This window comes from Bombina bombina, chromosome 3, assembly GCF_027579735.1.
Source record: "Bombina bombina isolate aBomBom1 chromosome 3, aBomBom1.pri, whole genome shotgun sequence".
Taxonomy (NCBI): domain Eukaryota; kingdom Metazoa; phylum Chordata; class Amphibia; order Anura; family Bombinatoridae; genus Bombina; species Bombina bombina.
In genome coordinates, this window is record NC_069501.1 from 1,250,964,994 (window position 1) to 1,250,983,437 (window position 18,444).

Genomic DNA, 18,444 nt, shown 5'->3' on the forward strand with positions numbered 1-18,444 from the left:
TAATTGGCTGATAGGATCACCTTCCAAAGATGGATAGCACAAACCCAAAAAGCAGGTTTATCAAGCACTTTAATAAATAACTAACCATAACTTTAAGAATTTACAAGTTAAAATATCCTTTATACCCTGTACAATTATTCTAAAATAAAAAAATAAGGTTTCCTGTAATTTTGCTTTAATTAGGACCAGCCTGCTTGATAAAGCATAAGATATTTGCGTAGAATACCCCTACGCGTTTCTTTATAGCACTACAGATAGTTAGAATGACAGAGATTAACATTAATCTCACAGGGATTACATCCACTGGGAAAAACCAGTTGTTAGCAACAATTTGTATATGAAACAGAAAGGAAACGTACAGATCAGTGTCACTTATGCAGCTATAGTTGCACATCAGAGCTATTTCTGAGAAAATCCAGGAACTACAGACTTCCAACGGAGAAGGGTCAGTTCAGCATCTTATAATGTATGTGTGAGTGACAGGTGGGTATCAATGGGCACTAACCAATCAGGAAAAGTATCACATAGACAGATTATATGTCCTTGCTGAGAATAGAGCAGCTTTATTAATTTAACCCATTCACAGACACTGGCACTAGACATGAAATCAACTACTTTGCATAGAAGTGTTGCTGGTTACATGTCTATGAGAAAGTAAACAGATGCCAGACACTTCCCAGATGTCATAGTTTTAAAAGGGACCTTCCAGCCAAAATAAATAAAAGCATGTTTGCATTGCATATGTATTAGCAAAACACGCTTCTAGTAAAAGCTGAGAGCTTTCACTATTCACAAGCATGTAACGCATATCTAGATATGCTCAGTACATTGATTTTTAAACTGCATCTGCTCAGAGTGTGGTATTTTGTGTCATGTAAACTCCTTCTATACAAAACTGAAAAGCAGTCTTGTATTTTAGTTTTGCCTACAAAAGTCCTTTAAATAACTTGTTAAAACTCATAGTGGTAAAAGGTCTGTTGCACATGCATCTCAATCAGGTCTCATTATGCACACGCGTGTCAATGAAACCAGCTCACCTGCCTTTCTCTAAAGCAGTAAATAAATAAATGTTTGTGCACATCAAATATTGCAGTGTTATTATTGACTGACAGGATGATAGCCTTTCGAGGATGGATGGCACCAATCCAAATAGCAGCTTATCAAGCACAGAATTATGTGGTTTAATAAATAACTAATCAGTAATTGGCTGCAATAAAAGATGATGACATGAAGATGTTAAAGAAAAATACCACACATCATTAAATCAGCTCAGTATTTGAAAAAATATTGTAGTTGTGTCTTTTTGTAATTCAGAGCACATGTACTTTACTACAGGCAGTTTAATTTTAAACACAAAGTAAAGAATATGAAGGATAAATGGGTGAGGCTTCCAAATATCCAGTGATTTTCCTTCCCCTTTTCTACTGGCTTTGGCTCATTTAGAATAATATGGGAACTAATCAGTTATTCAAAATCCTTTATGCTGCTACAGACTACAAACAAAATATTTCCTGGAAATTCTAGTTTCATTTAACTTCTTAACAGCCATTTCACACTTCTGTGCTGAGCTGTTTTGGAGCATTTAGATACTGCTGACATTTTAGAACTGCTTAAAGTCTTTAAATTCTCCACTCAGATGAAATTATATAAAATAATCCTCCAGCACTGTGAGATACCTCACAAATCTAAAAAGGCAGATTTTGCTTTACTTCTCTTGCATTTCTGTATGTGAAGGAGAGACATTGCAATATAGCACTGCATGACGCAAGAGTTCTGCTGCATTTAAGTTTTGTGCTTTGTATTTTATATTAATTTATATTTCAGATTTTTTTCATTAAAGTTTTATTAGATTTAAACTTTGCATTTTCCATTTTCTATTTTAATGCATATAGATTATATATACATCAATGTATTTAAGATTGTGATTTTACAAATTCTGATTATGCTTTCACAGTTTCTGTGTAACTTTAAAAAATTTGGATCATACTATACATATGTGTGTATTTTTCAAATTAAATTACGCTTTAAGTTTGTTCTTTTTAAAAATAGAAGTTGACAGGATGCAACCTGGGGCTGATATAAAGGGGCCGATTTAGCAATGCAACTGATAATACACTTGAATTCTGTGTTAAATTAGACGCCAAGGGCCCGATCCGATATGCAGCGTCGCCCGCAAATGCCGGCGACGCTGAATTTTGCGCTGGTTTGGTATCCTATATACGGCGTAACCTAGAAGTTACGCTCGTATATTTCTGCCGTCTCCTGTAGTTTTTTGGGCCATAGGCAGGTATACCAAACTAGCGCAGTTTGGTATCCAATATACAGCGTAAGGACTTACGTGGCGAAAATGGAGAAATCTTACTCCATTTTCACCTCGCCACAAAAAGCAGCAGTAGTAAGTCTTACGCTGTCTATTGGAGCCCCGTAACTCCCTAAACTAGCTACAAAATAAACCTAACACCTAACGCATGCACAATGTCTATCTACCTGTCAAGCGCGATCCCCCGCCGCAATCCCTAATAAAATATTTAACTCCTAAACCGCCGCTCCCAGACCCCGCCGCCACCTACATTAACTACCCCCTAATGTGATCCCCCTACACCGTCGCCAACTAAATTAAACTACCCCCTAAAGTGAGCCCCTTACACCGCCGCCATCTACCTTACCTACCCACTAAAGTGAGCCCCTTACACCGCCGCCATCTACCTTACCTACCCCCTAAAGTGAGCTCCTACCCCGCCGTCATCTATTTTAAAATTATTAACCCCTAATTTAATCCCCCTACCCTGCCGCCACCTATATTAAATTAATTAACCCCTAATTTAATCCCCCTACCCCGCCGCCAGCTATATTAAATTATTTAACCCCTAAAATACTAAACTATCCCTACCACTAAACCTAAGTTTAACCCTACAAATAGCCCTGAAAAGGGCTTTTTGCGTGGCATTACCCAAAGTAAACTGCTCTATTGCCAGCCCTTAAAAGGGCTTTTTGCTGGGCATGCCCCAAAGAAAACTGCTCTTTTACCAGCCCTTAAAAGGGCTTTTGGCGGGGCTTTGTCACAAAGTAAACTGCTCTTTTGCATCTAATCTAAATCCTCCTACACCGCCGCCACCTATAATAATAATAATTATATTAGGGTTAATATAGTTAATATCGTTATTATATTATATATATATTAAGTATAATAACCCTATCTAACTCTAACATCCCTAACTAAACTCTTATTAAAATAAATCTAATATTAATATTATTAATTGAAATATTCCTATTTAAATCTAAATACTTACCTATAAAATAAACCCTAAGATAGCTACAATTTAATTAATAATTACATTGTAGCTATTTTAGGGTTTATATTTATTTTACAGGTAACTTGGTATTTATTTTAACTAGGTACAATAGCTATTAAATAGTTAATAACTATTTAATAGCTATCTAGTTAAAATAATTACCAATTTACCTGTAAAATAAATCCTAACCTAAGTTACAAATACACCTACACTATCAATAAATTAAACAAACTACAAATATCTAAACTAAAATACAATTAAATAAACTAAACTAAATTACAAAAACAAACAAACACTTAATTACAAAAAATAAAAAAAAGATTATAAGATTTTTAAGCTAATTACACCTATTCTAAGCCCCCTAATAAAATAATAAAGCCCCCAAAATAAAAAAAAAATCCCTACCCTATTCTAAATTAAAAAAGTTAGCTCTTTTAGCTTACCAGCCCTTAAAAGGGCCTTTTGCGGGGCATGCCCCAAAGAAAACTGCTCTTTTGCCTGAAAAAAACACACACAATACCACCCCCCAACATTACAACCCACCACACACATACCCCTAATCTAACCCAAACCCCCCTTAAATAAACCTAACACTACCCCCCTGAAGATCTCCCTACCTTGTATTCACCCAGCCGGGCAGAACTCTTTATCCGATCCGGGCGATGTCTTCAATCAAGCGGCAAAGAAGTCTTCTTCCATCCGGGTGATGTCTTCGATCAAGCGGCAAAGAAGTCTTCTTCCATCCGGGCGATGTCTTCAAGCAAGCGGCAGAGAATCTTCTTCCATCCGGCGATGTCTTCAAGCAAAGCGGCATCTTTAATCTTCTTTCTTCGCTCCTCCGCCGCGGAGCATCCATCCGGCACGACGACTTCCCGACGAATGAGGTTCTTTTAAATGACGTCATCCAAGATGGCGTCCGTCGAATTCCGATTGGCTGATAGGATTCTATCAGCCAATCGGAATTAAGGTAGAAAAATCTGATTGGCTGATTGAATCAGCCAATCAGATTCAAGTTCAATCCGATTGGCCGGATGGAAGAAGACTTCACTGCCGCTTGATTGAAGACATCGCCCGGATCGGATTAAGAGTTCTGCCCGGCTGGGTGAATACAAGGTAGGGAGATCTTCAGGGGGGTAGTGTTAGGTTTATTTAAGGGGGGTTTGGGTTAGATTAGGGGTATGTGGGTGGTGGGTCGTAATGTTGTGGGGTGGAATTATGTTTTTTTTTTTCAGGCAATAGAGCAGTTTTCTTTGGGGCATGCCCCGCAAAAGGCCCTTTTAAGGACTGGTAAGGTAAAACAGCTGTGAACTTTTTAAATTTAGAATAGGGTAGAGAATATTTTTTATTTTGGGGGGTTTAATTATTTTATTAGGGGGCTTAGAATAGGTGTAATTAGCTTAAAAATATTGTAATCTTTTTTTTATTTTTTGTAATTTAGTGGGTTTTTTTTGTAATTTAGTTTAGATTATTTAATTGTATTTTAGTTTAGATATTTGTAGTTTATTTAATTTATTGATAGTGTAGGTGTATTTGTAACTTAGGTTAGGATTTATTTTACAGGTAAATTGGTAATTATTTTAACTAGGTAGCTATTAAATAGTTATTAACTATTTAATAGCTATTGTACCTAGTTAAAATAAATACCAAGTTACCTGTAAAATAAATATAAACCCTAAACTAGCTACAATGTAATTATTAATTACATTGTAGCTATCTTAGGGTTTATTTTATAGGTAAGTATTTAGATTTAAATAGGTATATTTTAATTAATAATATTAATATTAGATTTATTTTAATAAGAGTTTAGTTAGGAATGTTAGAGTTAGATAGGGTTATTATACTTAATATATATATAATATAATAACGATATTAACTATATTAACCCTAATATAATTAGGGTTAATATAGTTAATATATATAATATAATAACTATATTAACTATATTAACCCTAATATTATTAGGGTTTATATAGTTAATATAGCTGGCGGCGGTGTAGGGGGATTAGATTAGGGGTTAATGTGTTTAATATAGGTGGCGGCGGTGTAGGGGGATTAGATTAGGGGTTAATACATTTATTATAGGTGGCGGCGGTGTAGGGGGATTTAGATTAGATGCAAAAGAGCAGTTTACTTTGTGACAAAGCCCCGCCAAAAGCCCTTTTAAGGGCTGGTAAAAGAGCAGTTTACTTTGGGGTAATGCCACGCAAAAAGCCCTTTTGAGGGCTGGCAATAGAGCAGTTTACTTTGGGGTAATGCCACGCAAAAAGCCATTTTCAGGGCTATTTGTAGGGTTAGACTTAGGTTTAGTGGTAGGGATAGTTTAGTATTTTAGGGGTTAAATAATTTAATATAGCTGGCGGCGGGGTAGGGGGATTAGATTAGGGGTTAAATAATTTAATATAGCTGACGGCGGGGTAGGGGGATTAAATTAGGGGTTAATAATTTTAAAACAGATGGCGGCAGGGTAGGGGCTCAGCTTAGGGGTAGGTAAGGTAGATGGCGGTGGTGTAAGGGGCTCACTTTAGGGGGTAGGTAAGATAGATGGCGGCGGGGTAGGGGCTCACATTAGGGGGTTATAGATTTAATATAGCTGGCGGCGGGGTCCGGGAGCGGCGGTTTAGGGGTTAATAACTTTATTAGGTGGCGGCAGGGTCCGGGAGCGGCGGTTTAGGGGTTAATTACTTTTTTTTATTGTTAGGATAGTGAGGGGGGATAGCGGATAGAGGGTTAGACGTGTCGGGCTATATTTAGGAGGCGTGTTAGACAGTACGGGTGATTTCATACTTTAGTCAGGTTTTGTAGGCACCGGCAGTTTCTAAAGTGCCGTAAGTCACTGGCGACTCCAGAAATTTGTACTTACGCAGATTTCTGGACATCGCTGGTTTATCAGACTTACGAAATGCGAGCTGAAACTGCGGGCGGCGGCGGTTCCCTCGCTTGCGCCGCAAACTACGCTGCATATCGGATTGCGCCCCAAGGTTATCCGTCATAGTTAACACATCGTCAAATGTTAAAATGTTCGGCGTAATATGCGCTCCCGCAAGATCAATCCGATGCGAATCGATGCTTGCATTATTCGAGCGTAATACTGATGATCTGCCTTCACATTCCTCTCTAATTGACCCTCTTGACAATTTATCAAACATTAAACAGGTACGCTCGCGTCTATTCCGACGCAATGTACCTAGCGGTTAAACCGCCACCTTTGAGGCCGTGAATACCATAGAAATCAATGGGAGTCTGAAAACACAGAACGGTTTTATTCTATGCTGTTTGTTGTCGCAGACAGTTAACAATGAACATGCAATACTTTTTTGACGTGGAAGGAGGATATTAATTAAGCATCTGAATCTTCTGAAGCATAATAAAAAAATGAACAAATAGTAGTATACATAAACACAGAGATATGACAGACAACATTGTTTTAAAAAAAAAAATAAAAAAAATTTGAGGGACATGTAAATATGTTTGAAAATAGTTAGGACATAACAAACACACACACACTCATATATATATATATATATATATATATATATATATATATATATATATATATATATATATATATACATATACATACATACATACACATATATATATATATATATATATATATATATATATATATATATATACATACACATATTTATATACAGTATAGATAGATAGATAGATAGATAGATAGATAGATAGATAGATAGATAGATAGATACACAAGTATGTGCAGGGCCGTTTCCAGGGGCGGGCAGACCGGGCAGTGGTGAGCACTTAAAAAAATAAGTGCTTTTTTTTTTTTAATTGTGTTAAAGGCGCAGTGCTTGCTTGCTTACATGGTATAGCAAAGTTTAAAATACACAGATCACAAGCATATACATTATATATATATATTTGAAAGGAAGCTGTTATGTTAATTGGCTGCATTGGATGTCAATCATACTAATGGAGCAATAAGATCACAAAGGGGGCGTGTTAAGACCAGATAACTACTTAGAGCTAAAACTGAAAGTAAAAAGGAGAGGAATCACCCCTAGGAAAGCAGTCTCCTAGCTCACTGATCTGTGTCACTAAAGAGGTGATGTTTTATGCATATTACAAATTATTCATGGTCTTTACAAAATGATATGTACATATTTTTTGTTTTACTGAGCTAATTAAAAAAGGTGCTTTATAAAAATTGGGTTTCCACATACTAAGGAACAGGTTTTCTGTTCAGTACTGTTGAATAAATTTTTTTTTTTTTTGACATTATGCCTTTTTTTATTTTATTTATTAATTATTGTTTACAAATGCTTAATAGTGATGGGTGTGTGTATGTGTCATTTACTCCATAATGACAATGGCAAGTTTTCACAAAGTCACATGTGAGTGTTTGTATCTGCTATTACTGCCAGTGTGTATGCCTATCTGTCCCTGCCTGTGTGTGTGTATCTGCCTATTACTGCCTGAGTGTGTGTGTATGCCTATCTATCCCTGCCTGTGTGTGTTTTTGCCTATTACTGCCTGTGTGTGTGTATGCCTATCTATCACTGTCTGTATGTGTATCTGCCTATTACTGTCTGAGTGTGTGTGTGTGCGTGTGTACCTATCCCTGCCTTTGTTTATGTCTGCTATTACTGCCTGAGTGTGTGTGTATGCCTATCTATCCCTGCCTGTGTGTGTATCTGTCTATTACTGCCTGAGTGTGTGTATGCCTATCTATCCCTGCCTGTGTGTGTGTATCTGCCTATTACTGCCTGAGTGTGTGTGTATGAATATCTATCCCTGCCTGTGTGTGTATCCACCTATTACTGCCTGAGTGTGTGTATGCCTATCTATCCCTGCCTGTGTGTGTATCTGTCTATTACTGCCTGAGTGTGTGTGTATGAATATCTATCCCTGCCTGTGTGTGTATCCACCTATTACTGCCTGAGTGTGTGTGTGTGTGTGTGTGTGTATGTCTATCTATCCCTGTCTGTGTGTGTATCTGCCTATTACAGCCTGAGTGTGTGTGTATGCCTATCTATCCCTGCCTGTGTATCCGCCTATTACTGCCTGAGTGTGTGTGTATGTCTATCTCTGCCTGTGTGTGTATCTGCCTATTACTGCCTGAGTGTGTGTGTATGCCTATCTATCCCTGCCTGTGTGTGTATCTGCCTATTACAGCCTGAGTGTGTGTGTACGCCTATCTATCCCTGTCTGTGTGTATCTGCCTATTACTGCCTGTGTGTGTATCTGCCTATTACTGCCTGAGTATGTGTTTGTGCCTATATATCCCCTGCCTGTGTGTGTATCTGCCTATTACTGCCTGAGTGTTTGTATATGCCTATTTATCCCTGCCTGTGTGTGTGTGTTTGCCTATTACTGCCTGAGTGTGTTTGTGTGTGCCTATCTATCCCTGCCTGTGTGTGTGTATCTGCCTATTACTGTCTGAGTGTGTGTGCTTATCTATCCTGCCTGTGTGTGTGTATCTGCCTATTACTGCCTGAGTGTGTGTATATGCCTATCTATCCCTGCCTGTGTGTGTGTATCTGCCTATTACTGCCTGAGTGTGTGTGTGTGCCTATCTATCCCTGCCTGTGTGTGTGTATATGCCTATTACTGCCTGAGTGTGTGTGTATCCTATCTATCCCCTGCCTGTGTGTGTATCTGCCTATTACTGCCTGAGTGTGTGTATGCCTATCTATCCCCTGCCTGTGTGTGTATATGCCTATTACTGCCTGAGTGTGTATGTGTATGCCTATCTACTCCTGTCTGTGTGTGTGTGTCTGCTATTACTGCATGAGTTTGTGTGTGTGCCTATCTATCCCTTCCTGTGTGTGTGTGTGTGTATCTGCCTATTACTGCCTGAGTATATGTTTGTTTGCCTATCTATTCCTGCCTGTGTGTGTGTGTATCTGCTATTACTGCATGAATGTGTGTGTATGCCTATCTATCCCTGCCTGTGTGTGTGTGTGTGTGTATCTGCCTATTACTGCCTGAGTGTGTGTGTTTATGCCTATCTATCCCTGCCTATGTGTGTGCATCTGCCTATTACTGACTGAGTGTGTGTGTGTGTATGCCTATCTATCCCTGCCTGTGTGTATGCCTGCTATTACTGCCTGAGTGTGTGTGTGTATGCCTATCTATCCCTGCCTCTGTGTGTGTGTATCTGCCTATTACTGCCTGAGCATATATGTATATGTCTCTGTCTATTACTGCCTGTGTGTGTATGCCTGTCTGTGTGTGCATGTCTCTGTCTATTACTGCCTGTGTGTGCATGTCTCTGTCTATTACTGTCTGTGAGTGCATGTCTCTGTCTATTACTGTGTGTGTGTGTGTGTGTGTGTGCATATCTCTGTCTGTCACTGCCTGTGTGTGCATGTCTCTGTCTATTACTATCTGTGAGCGCATGTCGCTGTCTATTACTGCCTGTGAGTGCATGTCACTGTCTATTACTGCCTGTGAGTGCATGTCGCTGTCTATTACTGCCTGTGAGTGCATGTCGCTGTCTATTACTGCCTGTGAGTGCATGTCGCTGTCTATTACTGCCTGTGAGTGCATGTCGCTGTCTATTACTGCCTGTGAGTGCATGTCGCTGTCTATTACTTTCTGTGTGTACATATCTCTGTCTATTACTGCCTGTGAGTGCATGTCAATGTCTATTACTGTCTGTGAGTGCATGTCTCTGTCTATTACTGCCTGTGAGTGCATATCTCTGTCTATTACTGCCTGAGTGTGCATGTCTCTGTCTATTACTGTCTGTGTGTGCATGTCTCAGTCTATTACTGTCTGTGAGTGCATATATCTGTCTATTACTGTCTGTGTGTGCATGTCTCTGTCTATTACTGCCTGAGTGTGCATGTCTCTATTACTGTCTGTGTGTGCATGTCTCAGTCTATTACTGTCTGTGAGTGCATATCTCTGTCTATTACTGTCTGTGTGTGCATGTCTTTGTCTATTACTGCCTGAGTGTGCATGTCTCTGTCTATTACTGTCTTTGTGTGCATGTCTCTGTCTATTACTGTCTGTGTGTGCATGTCTCTGTCTATTACTGCCTGAGTGTGTATTTATCTGTCTATTACTGCCTGAGTGTGCATGTCTCTGTCTATTACTGTCTGTGTGTGCATGTCTGTCTATTACTGTCTGTGTGTGCATGTCTCTGTCTATTACTGTCTGTGTGTGCATGTCTCAGTCTATTACTGTCTGTGTGTGCATGTCTCTGTCTATTACTGTCTGTGTGTGCATGTCTCTGTCTATTACTGCCTGAGTGTGCATGTCTCTGTCTATTACTGTCTGTGTGTGCATGTCTCTGTCTATTACAGTCTGTATGTGCATGTCTCTGTCTATTACTGTCTGTGAGTGCATGTCTCTGTCTAATACTGTCTGTGTGTGCATGTCTCTGTCTATTACTGTCTGTGTTTGCATGTCTCTGTCTATTACTGTCTGTGTGTGCATGTCTCTGTCTATTACTGCCTGAGTGTGTATAGTATATTTAAAAAAAAAAAAAAAAAAACCATTACAGTTCTTTATCAAATTATTTATGTGAAAAAAAATCTCATAGACTTTAATAGTGAATTTTGTAAAAAAATATTGTTATAACTTTTCTAAATAATTGTAATAGACCCCTAAATATGTTACAAATACACCCAGTGACAATTTGCAATCCTTTAGAAAATCTTACCTAATGACTTTTTTGCAAAGTTCAACTTTAAAGTCTATTGGAGGTTTTGTAGATACATATGGATAAGAATTTAAAGGGATTGATAAGCAATAAACAAATAAATATGCATAGCTATAAAATAAAGTCTATTGGAGGTTTTGTAGATACATATGGATAAGAATTTAAAGGGATTGATAAGCAATAAACAAATAAATATGCATAGCTATAAAATAAAGTCTATTGGATGTTTTGTAGATACATTTTGGATAAGAATATAAAGGGATTGATATGCATTTAAAAAATAAATATGCATAGCTATAAGAAAAGTATAAATATAATGGGAATTAGTAAAAGATATAAAGATATTTTTAGATAATATCAATATATTTGAAAAAACATTGTAGTAGAAAAAGGACATATTTAAAGGGATAGGAAAGTCAAAATTAAACTTTCATAATTCAGGATACACCAAAAAAATGTAAGACAAATGTATTGTTCTTGTTCTCTTGGTATCCATTGTTGAAAAGCATATGTACATATCCTTAGCAGCAGCAATGCACTACTAGGAGCTAACTGGTGGTTGGCCGCAACACACATTTTTCTCTTGTCATTTGCTCACTAGATGTGTTCAGCTAGGTCCCAGAAGTACACTGCTGCTTTGGAGATAACCTCTAAATGACAGAGTGACATGCAAGGTCTAGGAGGGGGACTTTAGAATCTGTGAGGGGGGCGCATTTTGGAATTTTGCCCTGGGAGCCAGATTCTCTAGAAACGGCCCTGAGTATGTGCAGCGATATATGTACACATTCTAGCATTAATGAGCCATTATAAAAAAGGAGAAGAGATAAGCATATAATGGTTTTTAGAAATACAAATACACATTAATTTATATAAAAATATCATATATTAGATATTTTTTTTAAAAAGAAAAGAAATTTTTATGAGATATTATTGTTTGTTCAGGGATAAATCTAGCTATTTCAAGGACATTAACATATGTTAAATAAAAGATTAGCTTTAGAGATATGTGCTTATTCAAGTTGGAAAAAGAAGACAAAAACATAATTTATGTAAGGACTTACATGATAAATTAATTTCGTTCATATTGGCAAGAGTCCATGAGCTAGTGACATATGGGATATACAATCCTACCAGGAGGGTCAAAGTTTCCCAAACCTCAAAATGTCTATAAATACACCCCGCACCACACCCACAATTCAGTTTAACGAATAGACAAGTAATGGGGTGATAAAGAAAGGAGTAAAAAGCATCAACAAAGGAATTTGGAAATAATTGTGCTTTATACAAAAAAATCATAACCACCATAAAAAGGGTGGGCCTCATGGACTCTTGCCAATATGAAAGAAATTAATTTATCAGGTAAGTTCTTACATAAATTACGTGTTATTTCATGTAATTGGCAAGAGTCCATGAGCTAGTGATGTATGGGATAGCAATACCTAAGATGTGGAACTCCACACAAGAATCACTAGAGAGGGACGGATAAAATAAAAACAGCAATTTTTCGCTGAAAAATATTAATTTACAACCCAAAATATAAGTTTATTCTCATAAATGAAAAGAAAAACTTAAAACATAAGCAGAAGAATCAAACTGAAACAGCTGTCTGAAGAACTTTTCTACCAAAAACTGCTTCCGAAGAAGCAAATACATCAAAATGGTAGAATTTAGTAAATGTATGCAAAGAAGACCAAGTTGCTGCTTTGCAAATCTGATCAACTGAAGCTTCATTCTTAAAAGCCCATGAAGTGGAGACTGATCTAGTAGAATGAGCTGTAATTCTCTGAGGCGGGGCTTGACCCGACTCCAAATAAACTTGATGAATCAAAAGCTTTAACCATGAAGCCAAGGAAACGGCAGAAGCCTTCTGACCTTTCCTAGAACCAGAAAAGATAACAAATAGACTAGAAGTCTACCTGAAATCTTTAGTAGCTTCAACATAATATTTCAATGCTCTTACCACATCCAAAGACTGTAAGGATCTCTCCAAAGAATTCTTAGGATTAGGACACAAGGAAGGGACAACAATTTCTCTATTAGTGTTGTTAGAATTCACAACCTTAGATAAGAATTTAAACAAAGTCCGCAAAACTGTCTTATCCTGATGAAAAACCAAAAAAGGAGATTCACAAGAAAGAGCAGATCATTCAGAAACTCTTCTAGCAGAAGAGATGACCAAAAGGAACAACACTTTCCAAGAAAGTAGTTTAATGTCCAAAGAATGCATAGGCTCAAAAGGAGGAGCCTGTAAAGCCTTCAAAACCAAATTAAGACTCCAAGGAGGAGAGATGGATTTAATGACAGGCTTGATACGAACCAAAGCCTGAACAAAACAGTGAATATCAGGAAGCTTATCAATCTTTCTGTGAAATAAAACAGAAAGAGCAGATATTTGTCCCTTCAAGGAACTTGCAGACAAACCCTTATCCAAACCATCCTGAAGAAACTGTAAAATTCATGGAATTCTGAAAGAATGCCAAGAGAATTTATGAGAAGAACACCATGAAATATAAGTCTTCCAAACTCGATAATAAATTTTTCTAGAAACAGATTTACAAGCCTGTAACATAGTATTAATCACTGAGTCAGAGAAACCTCTATGACTAAGCACTAGGCGTTCAATTTCCATACCTTCAAATTTAATGATTTGAGATCCTGATGGAACAACGGACCTTGAGACAGAAGGTCCGGCCTTAATGGAAGTGGCAAAGATTGGCAACTGGACATCCGAACAAGATCCACATACCAAAACCTGTGAGGCCATGCTGGAGCCACCAGCAACACAAACGATTGCTCCATGATGATTTTGGATAACACTCTTGGAAGAAGAACTAGAGGCGGGAAAATATAAGCAGGTTGATAACACCAAGGAAGTGTTAAATGCATCCACTGCTTCCTCCTGAGGATCCCTGGACCTGGACAGGTACATGGGAAGTTTCTTGTTTAGATGAGAAGCCATCAGATTCTGGAAGACCTATTTCTGGAAGACCCCACATCTGAACAACCTGAGAAAACACATCTGGATGGAGGGACCACTCCCCCAGATGTTAAGGCTGACGGCTGAGATAATCCGCCTCCCAATTGTCTATACCTGGGATATGAACCGCAGAAATTAGACAGGAGCTGGATTCTGCCCAAGCAAGTATCCAAAATACTTCTTTCATAGCTTGGGGACTGTGAGTCCCACCCTGATGATTGACATATGCCACAGTTGCGATATTGTCTGTCTGAAAACAAATGAACAGTTCTCTCTTCAACAGAGGTCAAATCTGAAGAGCCCTGAAAATCGCACTAAATTCCAAAATATTTATTGGTAATCTCGCCTCTTGAGATTTCCAAACCCCTTGTGCTGTCAGAGATCCCCAAACAGCTTCCCAACCTGAAATACTCGCATCTATTGTGATCACTGTCCAGGTTGGACGAACAAAAGAGGCCCCTTGAACTATACAATGGTGATCTAACCACCAAGTCAGAGATAGTCGAACATTGGGATTTAAGGATATTAATTGTGATATCCTTGTATAATCCCTGCACCATTGGTTCAGCATAAAAAGCTGAAGAGGTCTCATGTGAAAACGAGCAAAGGGGATCGCAACCGATGCTTCAGTCATGAGACCTAAAACTTCCATGCACATAGCTACTGAAGGGAATGACTGAGACTGAAGGTTCCGACAGGCTGAAACCAATTTTAAATGTCTCTTGTCTGTTAGAGACAGAGTCATGGACACTGAATCTATCTGGAAACCTAAAAAGGTGACCCTTGTCTGAGGAATTAAATAACTTTTTTGTAAATTGATCCTCCAACCATGTTTTCAAAGAAACAACACTAGTTGATTTGTGTGAGATTCTGCAGAATGTAAAGACTGAGCTAGTACCAACCCCGCTCTCTGATTACAGAGAGTAGGGCACAAAGAACCTTTGAAAATATTCTTGGAGCTGTGGCTAGGCCAAAAGGAAGAGCAACAAATTGGTAATACTTGTCTAGAAAAGAGAATCTCAGAAACTGATAATGATCTGGATGAATCAGAATACGAAGATATGCATCTTGAAAGTTGGTACTTTTACATAACGATTCAAAATATTTCGATCCAGAACTGGTCTGAATTAATTTTCTTTCTTTGGGACAATGAATAGATTTGAATAAAACCCCAGACCATGTTCCTGAAATGGAACTGGCATGATTACCCCTAAAAGCTCCAGGTCGGAAACACACTTCAGGAAAGCCTGAGCCTTTATCGGATTAGCTGGTATGCGTGAGAGAAAAAAATCTTCTCACAGGAGGCCTTACTCTGAATCCTATTCAATACTCCAGAGAGACAATACTCAGAATCTATTGATTTCAGACAGAATTTCTCCAAACATCCTTGAAAAACCTTATCTGCCCCCTACCAGTTGAGCTAGAATGAGGGCCGCACCTTCATGCAGCAAGCAAACAATGCTAGATAAATCAGAATCCAATTCTTGTTGCGCTAAATGTTCCAACCAAAAAGTTGATGCAGCTGCAACTTCAGGCTTGAGAAGATGACCTGAATATAAATAGGCTTTCTTAGATAAGATTCAAGTTTCCTATCTAAAGGATCTTTAAAAGTAGTACTATCTTCCATAGGAATAGTAGTATATTTAGCAAGACTAGAGATAGCCCCATCAACTTTGGGGCTCTTTTGCCAAAACTCCAATGTAACTGCTGGCAAAGGATACAATGTTTTAAACCTTGAAGAGGGAATAAAAGATGTACCAGGCCTATTCCATTCCTTAGAAATCATATCAGAAATAGCATCAGGAACCGGAAAATCTTCTGGAGTAACCACAGGAGGTTTACAAACAGAATTTAAACGTTTACTAGTTTTAATATCAAGAGGACTAGTTTCCTCAATATCCAATGTAATCAACAGTTCTTTTAACAAAGAACGAATGTACTCTATTTTATATAAATAAGTAGATTTGTCAGTGTCAATATCTGAGGAAGGATCTTCTGAATCAGATAGATCCCTATCAGAGATGGATAATTCATTATGTTGTCGGTCATTTGAAATTTCATCAACTTTATGAGAAGTTTTAAAAGACTTTTTACGTTTATTAGAAGGCGGAATGGCAGAGAGAGCCTTCTGGATAGAATCAGCAATAAAATGTGAATATTTTAAATTCACAGGTATATCTTGTGCATTAGATGTTGAAGGAACAACAATAGGCAAAGCACTATTACTGATAGATACATTCTCTGCATGTAAAAGTTTATCATGACAACTATTACAAACCACAGCTGGAGAAAAAAATCGGCACAACAAATGCACTTAGCTTTGGTAGAACTGTTATCAGGCAGCAGGGTTCTATCAGTGATTTCTGAGACAGGATCAGATTGAGACATCTTGCAAATGTAAGAGAAAAATAACATATAAAGCAACATTATCAATTTCCTTGTATGACAGTTTAAGGAATGGGAAAAAATAGCCCTCTGATAGAGAAAAAAGGCAAGAGGCATATAGGAATGGGGTTTTAAATAATGAAATATTTGGCGCCAAGTATGACGCACAACATTTTTTGGCGCTAACAACATCCGGAAATTACACACTTGCGTCACTGAAGATGCAACCTTGTGAAAGGACTCGGCGTCGACTAAGATGCCAGAAATGATGAATTTGCGTCATCGAACGTAACCGCGCCAAAAAATCTCGCGCCACAAATGACGCAATATACTTTAGCTTTTTTTGCCCCCGCAAGCCTAATTCTGCCCGCAAATTTAAAATGACAGTCAATTGAAAAAACATAATTTATGCTTACCTGATAAATTTATTTCGCTTGTAGTGTGTTCAGTCCACGGGTCATCCATTACTTATGGGATATATTCTCCTCCCCAACAGGAAGTTGCAAGAGGATCACCCAAGCAGAGCTGCTATATAGCTCCTCCCCTCACATGTCATATCCAGTCATTCGACCGAAACAAGACAAGAAAGGAAAAACTATAGGGTGCAGTGGTGACTGGAGTTTAAATTAAAATTTAGAACTGGCTCAAAAAAGACAGGGTGGGCCGTGGACTGAACACACTACAAGAGAAATAAATTTATCAGGTAAGCATAAATTATGTTTTCTCTTGTTAAGTGTGTTCAGTCCACGGGTCATCCATTACTTATGGGATACCAATACCAAAGCTAAAGTACACGGATGATGGGAGGGACAAGGCAGGGACATCAAACAGAAGGAACCACTGCCTGTAGAACCTTTCTCCCAAAACCAGCCTCCGAAGAAGCAAAAGTGTCAAATTTGTAAAATTTTGAAAAGGTATGAAGTGAAGACCAAGTTGCAGCCTTGCAAATCTGTTCAACAGAGGCCTCATTCTTAAAGGCCCAGGTGGAAGCCACAGCTCTAGTGGAATGAGCTGTAATTCTTTCAGGAGGCTGCTGTCCAGCAGTCTCATAGGCTAAATGTATTATGCTACGAAGCCAAAAAGAGAGAGAGGTGGCCGAAGCCTTTTGACCTCTCCTCTGACCAGAATAAACGACAAACAGAGAAGAAGTTTGCCAAAAATCTTTAGTTGCCTGTAAGTAGAACTTCAGGGCACGGACTACGTCCAGATTATGCAAAAGACGTTTCTTCTTTGAAGAAGTATTAGGACATAATGAAGGAACAACAATCTCTTGATTGATATTCCTGTTAGAAACAACCTTAGGTAAAAATCCAGGTTTAGTATGCAGAACTACCTTGTCTGAATGAAAAATCAGATAAGGAGAATCGCAATGTAAGGCAGATAACTCAGAGACTCTTCGAGCCGAGGAAATAGCCATCAAAAACAGAACTTTCCAAGATAAAAGCTTAATATCAATGGAATGAAGGGGTTCAAACGGAACACCCTGAAGAACTTTAAGAACCAAGTTTAAGCTCCACAGAGGAGCAACAGTTTTAAACACAGGCTTAATCCTAGCCAAAGCCTGACAAAAAGCCTGGACGTCCGGATTCTCTGCCAGACGTTTGTGTAAAAGAATAGACAGAGCAGAAATCTGTCCCTTTAACTAACTAGCGGATAAACCCTTTTCTAAACCTTCTTGTAGAAAAGCCAATATCCTAGGAATCCTAACCTTACTCCATGAGTAACTCTTGGATTCACACCAATATAAATATTTACGCCATATCTTATGGTAAATTTTTCTGGTAACAGGTTTCCGAGCCTGTATTAACGTATCAATAACCGACTCTGAAAAACCACTCTTTGATAGAATCAAGCGTTCAATCTCCATGCAGTCAGCCTCAGAGAAATTAGGCTTGGATGGTTGAAAGGACCCTGAATTAGAAGGTCCTGCCTCAGAGGCAGAGACCATGGTGGACAGGACGACATGTCCACTAGGTCTGCATACCAGGTCCTGCGTGGCCACGCAGGCGCTATCAGAATCACCGATGCTCTCTCCTTTTTGATCCTGGCAATCAGTCGAGGTAGCAACGGAAATGGTGGAAACACATAAGTCATGTTGAAAACCCAAGGGGCTGCTAGTGCATCTACCAGCACCGCTCCCGGGTCCCTGG